The 11,413-nt window shown below is 35.6% G+C and overlaps 1 long non-coding RNA gene across 1 annotated transcript; it reads right to left on the minus strand.

Annotated features, from left to right (window-relative positions):
• Positions 1 to 8,544: 8,544 nt before the first annotated feature.
• On the minus strand, positions 8,545 to 10,754 carry LOC131170430 (uncharacterized). Its single transcript, XR_009141180.1, has 2 exons — positions 9,403 to 10,754; positions 8,545 to 8,780 (listed from the first exon to the last, which is right to left on the minus strand). It is a non-coding gene; the product is annotated as an uncharacterized LOC131170430 (long non-coding RNA).
• Between the last annotated feature and the right edge of the window lie 659 nt (positions 10,755 to 11,413).

Here is an 11,413-nt window from a genome sequence, read left to right on the forward strand (position 1 = left end):
TGTTGTTGATACTAGGCAAGCTAAGCCAAACTTGTGTGATATACCCACCGTAAGAGACTTCCCAGATGTATATCTTGAAGAGTTGCCTAGTTTACCACCATAAAGGGAAGTCGAGTTTGCTATTGAGGTAATGCCGAGTACAGCACCAATTTCTATTGCTCCTTATAGAATGGCACCCACTGAATTGAAGGAGTTGAAAATTCAGTTGCAGGAGTTACTCGGTAAGGGGTTCATACGCCCCAGTGTGTCACCATGGGGAGCTCCAGTGCTGTTTGTGAAGAAGAAGGATGGAACTTTGAGATTGTATATTGATTACCGACAGTTGAATAAAGTAACTATGAAGAATAAATATCCGTTACCCAGAATTGACGATCTGTTTGATCAGTTAAAGGGAGCCACTGTATTTTCAAAAATTAATCTCAGATCAGGATATCGTCAGTTGAGGGTAAAGGATGCAGATGTGTCAAAAACTGCATTCAAAACTCGGTATGGGCACTATGAATTTCTAGTGATGCGGTTTGGGTTAACAAATGCACCAACAGCATTTATGGACCTTATGAACTGTATCTTCCATCCATACTTAGATCGGTTTGTAGTGGTCTTTATTGATGATATTCTGGTGTATTCCAAGACCAGGGAAGAACATGATGAAAATTTGAGGATTGTTCTGCAAACCCAGCGAGAAAAGAAGTTGTATGCTAAGTTGTCCAAGTGTGACTTCTGGATGAGTGAAATCTCTTTCCTTGAACACATAGTATCAGCAGAGGGGATTAGAGTGGATCCCAAAAAGATAGAAGCAGTGATGGAATGGAAGCCTCCCAGAAATACAACTGAGGTCAGAAGTTTCTTGGAGCTAGCTGGGTATTACAGAAGATTTGTGAAGGGGTTTTCTCTTATAGCTGCTCCAATGACCAAGTTGTTGCACAAAAATGTGAAATTTGGCTGGAACGATAAGTGCCAAGCCAGTTCGAGAGACTGAAGGATAAGTTGACCGAAGCACCAGTGTTAACACAGCCAGTGTCGGGAAAAGACTTTGTGGTCTACAGTGATGCCTCTCATAATGGGTTAGGGTGTGTATTGATGCAAGAGGGGAAGGAAATCGCCTATGCTTCCAGGCAGCTAAGGCCACATGAACAGAATTACCCTACCCATGATCTAGAACTTGCAGCAATTATCTTCGCACTGAAGATATGGAGGCAGTACTTGTATGGTGAAAAGTGCTACATTTACACTGTCACACCTTACCCCTCTGTAAGGCATAACATGATCCCGTAGTATACCTAATGAATTACCAACTCCGTCTACTGATAACCCATTAAATACACTACAAGGGATTTTAAAAACTTTTCTTACTTCTTTTACAGTGGTGAGCACTATTTACAGGTGTTAAAAACTTTGGTGAACTGAGGTGAAACAACTAACTCATTTGATTTATTTGAAATTTCTGTAAAATTTTTGGCAAAGTGCCCTCTGTATTTTGGATAAAACAGTTCTTCAGAAAACCTGTAAAAGCACTTCTATAATTTTCCAAATCTCAACTTCAATACATTTCTCAACACAACAATTCATCAACTCAATTCCATAGAAATTTTTCAAAGTCTGAGATAAGGAAATATAATACAACTTTTACAATCCAAAACACTCATAATTAATTTACAACTTCAAGTACAATTTAATTTACAATCGCTCAAAACCAAATACAATATGTACATACAAAGGTCATACATTACAAGATAAAAAGCAAAAGCGGTATACTCAATATACTGTAATCCTCATTGGATGTATATGCAGCCTAGTCTCACGCCTGCCTATCTCTCTACTGCGACAAAGCAATAAAGCTATATCTGAGACAATGTCTCAGTGGTGCACAACATTAACCAAATCCAATTTAAATCACAATTCATAAGTCATGTAAATAGTGGATACTTAAAATCATAATTAAATTCAAGACAATAATTGTCAACAAGAATTTAAACTCCATTTCTCAATATCACAATAATTTTCCATAAGTCAGATCAGGTTTGAATTCAAAAGACAAGATATGTCAATGAGAGTTTAAATCCATTTCACAATCTCACAATACACATCAATAAATCACACAGACTTAATCATGATCCATAATTCAATTCATCCCAAAAGCCGATGGCTAATGAGGTATTCAATTCATCCCAAAAGTCGATGACTAATGAGGAATAACATGGCTAGCTAGCAAAAATATGAGTACTCATTATATTCGTCCTCAACATGAACACAACTCAAAAATTAAGACAGAGAGGGACTTCAATTCATCCCACTAGACAAGATAGTTAGGAATACAATCAATATACATGATATCTGAGGTATCAAAACATTTCTAATGCATTTTAATCAATAAGTATCCATCAATGTCATTCAAACCATTTTTCACAGTTTCAAACTATTCACAATATTTTTCAATCGATAAATATTCATCAAACACATTTCCACAATTTAAAATAATGATATACAAATAATCAATATATATTTCCATTGAAAATAGTTCAAAAGAAACAGTTGTTGTGCACAAACCTCTGATATTTGTCTCCTGGTCTTGACTCGATTTCTTTCCCTTTTCTGAGTCCTTGTTAATCGAGAAACACAATTTGAAGTGTTTGATTACCAAATTAAACTGCTCTATCGATGGGGTTTGGTAAATAATGCATCAACTCAATTATTCACTTAATCACCTAATAAACCGACCTCATTGCGCTTTTAGGTAAATTAGGTTTTAGTGTCGTTAATATGTCACATTCGATAGGGTTTTAGGTTTGGTATGTTTTACCAAAGTCATTTCCTCGCTTAGTGCATTTTAATGCAAATTCTCGATTCGAACACCTGGTTTGACCTAACCGACGATCTAGTTCCTCGGTTTTCGGGTCTCGGTCGAAACTACAAACTTGTAGATCTAGGTCTTATTGCACGCGGTGCAAAATTTCAGGTCAATCCGAGTTAAGTAGACCAAGTTATGGTCATTACACTATTGCTGGTCACGTGGTACCATTTTAGGTCAATTTTAGGTCAAATTGGTCAATTCTGGTTCGGCCAGTTTGTGGACCCGACCTTGTGCAAGTTGTTTGACTTGCTTATGGTCATTTCTGGGCTTTGGTGTCTTCATAAGACTTGTAGGTATGGGTCTTAACTATTCTTGGTCAAAATTTCAGGTCAATTGGACCTGGTTTGAGTGAGTTATGGCCTAAACACTCACTGCTGCCCAATTGGTCATTTTTCAGGTCCTAATTGCACCTAATCCGAATTGGTCATTTTTTAGGTCACCTTGCAAGCAGAATTTTGGCATGGTTTCTCAATGAAAGTTGGCACATTTTGTGCCTAGTTTCACCTCAAATTGGTCTCATACTAATTGAGGTTACACATTCAAGGTTATAGGCCAAAATATACACTGCCCTTAATATGCATTACACACCCCAACTTCTAACACACACTTACCTTTGCAAGGTTTACTTCCATACCCTACCAAACTGTTTTGGCACATTACCAACAACATTTTCTACATAACATTAGCATTATTTTGGGCAGATTCCAATCACCCTCAACACACCAAATATCATTCACAATTACAATTTCTAAGTACCATTACAAACACACCTAAACATTACAAACTTTACATACACTTTACAATGTAAATTGACATACATATCATCAATCCTTCTAGGTCAATATGCTGCCCACACTCCCTTCAATATACACCATTATTCAAGTGTCCACAAGCTGCCACAATTCATTCATCAACATCACATTGCCGTACCATATGCCAATTCCCATCAAAGTGCATCATTCACCATATATACATGCATTAAATCACTAGGTTACTAAATCACCATGATTAACATTATTTCTCATCAATTATATACATAAATACCTCATCAAAAACGTGACCCATGGCTGTCCAAAATGGCAACAACAATAACCCTTCAAACTCAAAATTTTCCTTCACCAAACCAATACCCATAACATGCATAAAAACTTTAACAAAGGATTTCTCAAAAATGCAAACTTACCTTTATTTGTAACTTGCTAAACCTTCACCAAACTTCTCAAAATTAGTATCAATATCTTCCTTGTGGTGTGTAGACCATTTTTCATGAAAGAACCTAAGAGAATGGAGTTGAAATGGAGAGAGGAAATGAAGCTCAAAGAAAACGTCAATGGAGTTTCAAGGTTTCTTCAATTCGCCATTTGAGAGAATTTTGAGGAAGATGGAATTTCAGATGGTGAGTGGACCATATCAGCCATATTTCAATGATAAATTAATCCTATAGTGGTCCACTAACTAAAATTAAAACATATTATAAGTTAACTTTCAATTAATCCACATTTAACCCATTATTTTCACTATTTATTTTAGGTACCATCAAATTAATTTTTCATTTCATTTTCTAAGTGTAATACTATTTATTTTTAATGGACATTTAGGTCAAAAGACCATTCGGGATGTCAAATGACCATAATGCCCTGCTCGTGGCTTTCCGATTTTTCTGAACACCGTATTTTGTCTGTTTTTCGATTTCTCACTTTTCTTTGTACTAATTATTTAATTTTTCTTTGATCTTTCTAATGATATTTATACTTCAATAAGGGTCTATTTATGTCCTAAAAATGTTTTCCAGTGGTTCCCATGATCCGTGGTTAGTCAACGGTCCACGCCGTGACTTCCGGCATGATCACCCATCGCTAGGTTTCCTACCACTTACTCGGTTACATTTCTTTGCTATGATTTTTTCTTTGTTTTTTCTTTTCTTGTATTTCATTATTTTATGTCTCCTCACTCATATTGAAGTACGGTTCTAGGCATCCTAGCTGTCCGGACAGCACTGGTCACCGGAACAGTAGAACGCACTACCGAACTTAGGGGTGTTACATACACAGACCACAAAAGTCTAAAATACTTGCCAACCCAGAAGGAGCTCAACCTCAGATAGAAGCGATGGATTGAGTTCCTAAAGGACTATGATTGTGTGATAGATTATCATCCTGGGAAGGCAAATGTAGTTGCTGATGCTTTAAGTAGGAAGTCCATCACAACTTTAAGATCACTAAATGCCTATCTGTTCTTTGCTCAAGATGGAGCTATTTTGGCTAAGTTGCAAGTGAGGCCATTCCTACTACAGCAGATACAAGATGAACAGAGGGCAGATGAAAAATTAATAGCCATTGTGGGCAAAATTCTAGAGGGAAGGGAAACTGAATGTGAGGTGAAAGCAGATGGGTGTCTATACTACAGAGTAAGAGTGTGTGTGCCAGATGATGGGGAGCTAAAGACTAGTATTCTGAAAGAAGCACACACTAGTGTTTATGCTATGTACCCGGGAAGCACAAAAATGTATAATGATTTGAAACCTCATTATTGGTGGCCTAGTATAAAGAGGGATATAGCTGACTATGTGACTAAGTGTTTGACATGTCAGCAAGTTAAAGCAGAACATCAAGTTCCATCAGGATTACTACAGCCTATAAGCATACCTGAATGGAAATGGGACCGAATTATTATGGATTTTTTTAGTGGTCTACCTCTCACCCAGAAGAAGCATGATGCAGTGTGGGTGATAGTGGATAGATTAACGAAGTCAGCACATTTTCTGCCAGTTAGGATTGACTACTCACTAGAGAAGCTAGCAGAATTGTATATCAGTGAGATAGTTAGACTGCATGGAATCCCACTTTCCATCATATCTGATCGAGACCCAAGATTTACATCATATCCAATCGGACTCGATACATACAGAAGAACCTATACAGATCCTAGCTCGGGAAGTGAAGGAACTGAGGAATAAACAAATTCCACTGGTGAAAGTGCTTTGGAGGCACCACAACACTGAAGAGGCAACTTGGGAAAGTGTAGAGATGATGAGGCAATAGTTCCCTCAACTATTTGCATCAGGTAAATTTCGAGGACGAAATTTTTATTAGAGGGGAAGAGTTGTAACATCCTCACTTTAGGTAGTCCGTATAGTCTACTGTTTCAGTGATTAGTGTCGGTCCAGACAGCTAGAACGTCTGGAAAAATATTTAAACTAAAGTGAGGAACCATAATTAACTCAAATATTAATAAGAAATATTTGGGAAAAATTTTAGAAATAAAATACAAGCAAGTTAAATGAGCCGGTGCCCTAGCGATGGGTAACCTAGTGAGAATTTCAGTTCTCGCAACTAGGAGCCCTAGACCCGAGGAAAAAATTATAAAATAATTATTGGGACTCCAGAGAAGGGTCATTGAGGTTCTTATGGCATTAGAATGCCAAGAAAATGCTTAGAAAAATTTTTTAATCGGTACAGACAATTTTGGCTCGTTAAGCCAAACGGAGGGCATTTTGGTCATTTCGTCTTTAGAGATGATTTTTGGCCAACTTGTCTAGTTAAATAAATAATTTATATAACATAAAATATGATTAAATGTTGTCAAAAATTTAATTGAAATTAATTAGACAAGAAATGGAGAGAAAATGAAAGAAAATGGCATTATGACATCATAGTGATGTCATTAAAATTTTCCCAACCAACCCAGTGTGGACACATGGCATAAACTTATTTAAAAGAGACAAATGGGCTGAAAAAATGAAACAAAAATCAGATTTCTCTTCTCTTCATCTTCCTTGCCGTGAACCTCCTCCATAGCCAAACCATTTTCAAGCTTTCAAAGCTTGATTTTCACTCACTTCTACCCAACAAAACCCCAACCTAGCAACACAAAAAAGTATTCTTGCATCTTGGAGATTCTTTTGAGAACAAAAAGAAAAGGAAAACAAGAATTCTAGCATGTGGGAAATCTCACTCCATAGACGTTAGTGACCTAAACCTTGAATTTCACTTTAAATTCATGTTTAAGAACTATAAATATGTGCAAATGACAAAGAAATTTGATGAAATACCATTGGTATGCTAACCCTAAATTTTGGCAGCCATGGTTAGGGTAATATGGTGATTGTTTTTGGGGAGCTAACATACTAGTATGGCTGCCCTTAATGTGTATTTCATAAGTGAATTCATAAATGCAATGATAATGCATGGTTTTATAATGTTGAGTTAGGGTTTGGGGTGGAAAAATGGGACTTTGACCATGTGATGATGGAAGTAGGTTTTAATGGTCAATTAGTGACCATTTGGTATTGTTTGAATAAAAAATGAAGTGCATTGTGTAGTGAGATTGGAGCTTGGTGTGGCTGCCCTTGGTGACCTGCAGAATTGGACATGAGTCCAGCAGGCTTGGGCAGCAATAACTTCAATTGTAGAGGTCCAATTGGTGCAAGGCCAATTGGACATGAAATGAGACACATAATGGCACAACTTTGGTGAAGAAATCATGCCCAGAAAACTAAACCAAGTTGACCAAAAGTTTACCCTAATCCAGGTGACCTATAGTCTACCTAGGCAAAATGACCAAATGAATAGTGTTAGAAAGGTCCAATTGACCTGAAATTTTACCAGCAACAAGCTGAGATATAGACCAACAACTTTCATGAAGAAACCTAACCCAAATTATGACCAGAACATAATCAAAAGGTGAGTTGCAGTCACTATTCCTAACACTGTAGATTTGGTCAGTCCAGAAATTTTGGACAAATTTTCAATCCGGCCAGTTGTGGTTTTTGGGTCATAACTAGAGCTCAAAACTCCAAATGGAGTGATTCAAAAAAAGAAATGCAACTAGACAAAATAAGGAACAACTTTCATGTTGATCAGTTTGCCAAATTCCCACTGCAAAAATGACTAATGGAAAAGTAGCCCCAAAGCATGAAAACTGAAAATTTTGTCCAATTAGCATTAAGCTTAGAAATGATATTGGCAACCAATACCAACAAGTTTAAAATGTAAAATGTGATATGTTGATGATATTTAAATCAATATACCTATTGTCAATGCAAAAGTCAACATTTTAGTTGACTAATGAAATAAATAGTAGCCATAAAATTTCATTTTCAAAGAATTACATAAATTAAAAGTGTTAAATGTCCTAGTAGGCCTAATGTGATTGGTTTGGATAGGTTGGCATGCCAATAGGGTTCTATTAGCAGTACTGCATATGGCTTAATGCCATTCTGTGTTTCATGGCTTTCTATGCCATTCTGTGACACAATAGCCTTTTGCTATGTTATTTGTGTCACACCTTACCCCTCCGTAAGGCATAACATGATCCCGTAGAATACTTAATGAACTACTGAACTTCACCTACCAATAACTCATTAAGTACCCTACAAGGAATTTTAAAATGATTTTTCTTACATTTTGGAAGTGGTGAGCATTTTAGTGAGAATTAAAACCATTTATTCAAAACTTAAAGACTAGTAAAAATTTTTATCCATTTAAATTTTGCCGCAAATTTTATAAAAATTTTGATAGAGTTCCCTCTGTATTTTGAGAAACCAGTTCTTCAAAGGCCTGTAAAAAGTACTTCCAAAAATATTTCACAACTCCCAACCTCCAATAATTCACAATTCAACTCAAATCAATTCATTCCAAAACAGTTCCACAATCCAAATCAAATTTGTCAACTCAGAATATTTAATGATTCCATTCACAAAACATAAAGCAGGAAATTCATATATACAAATATTAAATTTACAGAAGAAAATCCAAAATAATATTATTACAATTTATTTACAACTGCTCGACTTTATATTGATACATACAACATTTCCATATTTACATCAAAATTTATCTACAAGGGCATAAAATAATACCCGTACAAAAGATCAATGTAATCCTCGATTTAATCGCAGCTCACTCTGCTGCTTTTTCCTTGCTCTTATCTGCGACAGCAAAATAAGCCATCGCTGAGTATAAAAATACTCAGTGGTGCATAATAAAAATTTAAAATGCAATAAATAAATCATTCATTGTTAAACACAATTCAAATGTTTCTCAATCACATTTCAATAATGATCAAAGTTCATAATAACACCATTTTATCAAATAATCTATTAAAAACAGTTTAGTCAAACAATTTCATAAACACAGTATTGCCAAAGTCATACACAACTTAAGCCATGACACAAAATTTCCAATCAATGCCGCGTTGTACACCACGACAAAGCAATCTCAACCCCATTAATCGAAACCAATGAGGGAGATGGCTAGCTAGCTAATGAGTACTCATCCGATCTACAACCTCAACTGGCAAGCCAGAGAGGGAGGAAAATAAACGATCTCAACCCCATAAATGGAGGATGAATAATAAGTAACTGTCATGCTAAGTGTGAATCAAAATCCATTTCAAACATTTCATTCAAATATTACATACAAAAATTAAATCAATTTCCAAAGTTACAATTTAATCACAAGGTGGCAACACAAAAGTTCATAAATTCATAATGCGTACTAAATCAATTTTTCAAGGATAAAATGCTTAAATAGGGTTTATTGTGCACAAACCTCAAGCGAGTCGTCCCTTAGCCTCGACTCGGTTCCTCGGGTTCCTTCCCGATATTCTTTTCAACTGAAACACACAATTTTACAATGTTTCAGTACTAGAACTTAACAAAAAAACAAAATAAATTTAGCTTCACAATTACCTAGCACTAACGTGCTAAATTTGACGTTCTTTAAATTTTGCGTTTCGGGTTACTATTCACTACACTATTCAAGTCAAATAGTTGACTTTCTAAGGCTTAATAGGTATGGGAATTCCAACTTCACCCACATACCACATTTTGGTCACTAAACTTGTTGGTTTTGGCCATTTTCTCAAAGCTTAGGTCATTTTCGCAAAATTACCAATTTTCGATTTTGGTGCTCCGAAGTTGCACTGTTCCATTGGTCAATCTACTGTTGGAATTTGGCAAAAATTCCTTCATAGAAAATGTTCCTTATTGTCTTAGGTGTATTCTCATTTTTGGATCACCCCAATCGGAATTTTGTAGCTCAAGTTATAGCCAAATTACAGTTACTGTTCACGTGCACTATTCATGCTGAGATTTTGGTTCTGGCAGATTTTTGGTCCAACTTTGTTCAGTAATTTGATCAAGTTAAATTCATAATTTGGTCTAACTTTCTTCATATGAAATTTTCTACTATGTCTTAGGTTTCCATCGGTTCAAGAATCGCCTAAATCGGAGTTTTCTAGAGAGAGTTATAACCATTGGAACTTTACTGCTCAATGGCAATTCTGCAGAATCGCAGGTACAGTAACTCCACTTTGCTCAATAATTTGACTAGGTTAATGGCATAATTTGGGATGGTATTCTTCATAAAAGTTTTAGGTCTATATCTTATCTAATTTCTGGTAAAATTTCAGGTCAATTTGACTTGTCTAGCTTGAATTATAACCAAATGAACAGTTACTGTTCATTTGGTCAGTTTGGTGCAGTGGCAGTCTGCTCTCATTTCACTTTGGTCAATTGGTTCACCAAGTTTTAGTCAGTTTTTGGGCATGGTTCCTTAATGAAAATTGTGCCCTTTTATGTCTATTTTCATTCCTAATTGGTGGCATATCAATTGGGCTTGTAAAATTCCCGTTTTGGTCCTTCAAAATAGGTTTGGTCATGCTGCCAGCAGCATGACCAATTGACCTACGAATTTGTCTTCCATGCTAATAATTCCCACACATTTCCTTTGGTCATTATTGACCATTTTTCAGTTCACAAGTGGTCAAAGATATCATTTATGCCTTTCTTCAAAATTTGGTTCACAAACCCTAAGTGCCATAAACCCTAATTTCTAATTTATTAAAATTCATCAAATCAAAGTGTGCCAATCACATCTACTTGCTCAATTAGGCTTGTACACACATTTACTTGAACTAAAACATATCAACACTTCACAATCCCATGGCTGGATGAAATTTACATCTTTGTTCTCATACATAATTTTCTCAATTTTTCATGTTATTCTATCCATTTCTACTCTAATTCAAACATTTTTACTTAAAGAAAAGGTTGGGTCAACTTACTTCAATTGAAGTTTTTCCAAAAGCTCCAATTCTTCTAATTTCTTCTTTCTTTTTGTTCTCAATAAGCTTGTCAAGATCCAACAATAAGATTTACATAAGAAATTTGTGGGGTTTATGGGGTTGATTCAAGCTTTAAAAGCTTGATTTTTCATGGCTATGGAGAAACAAAGGAGAAAAGAGAGAGAGAGTGTTTGTGGACGGGAATGAAGAAGTAATAAGTTTTTTTTTCTTTTTCTTTTAAGTATTTTGTCTTTAAGAAGACCATAAATTCCAATTTATTTAATATTTAATTAATTTAGTTATGACATCATGCATGAGGTCATGCATGATGTCATCACCTTTTTACTTTTTGATTTTCCTCTCTTTTTTTTTATTTTTTTCTATTAGTTCTTTAATTTAATTCTCAATTCGGAAATTTTCTTTTCTTCGATTTTATTTGACAGTTAGGTCAGGAGTCAGCTCTCGAGGTCAATTGACCAAATTACCCCTCGCCGG

The sequence above is a fragment of the Hevea brasiliensis genome, chromosome 11 (genome assembly GCF_030052815.1).
Source record: "Hevea brasiliensis isolate MT/VB/25A 57/8 chromosome 11, ASM3005281v1, whole genome shotgun sequence".
NCBI lineage: Eukaryota > Viridiplantae > Streptophyta > Magnoliopsida > Malpighiales > Euphorbiaceae > Hevea > Hevea brasiliensis.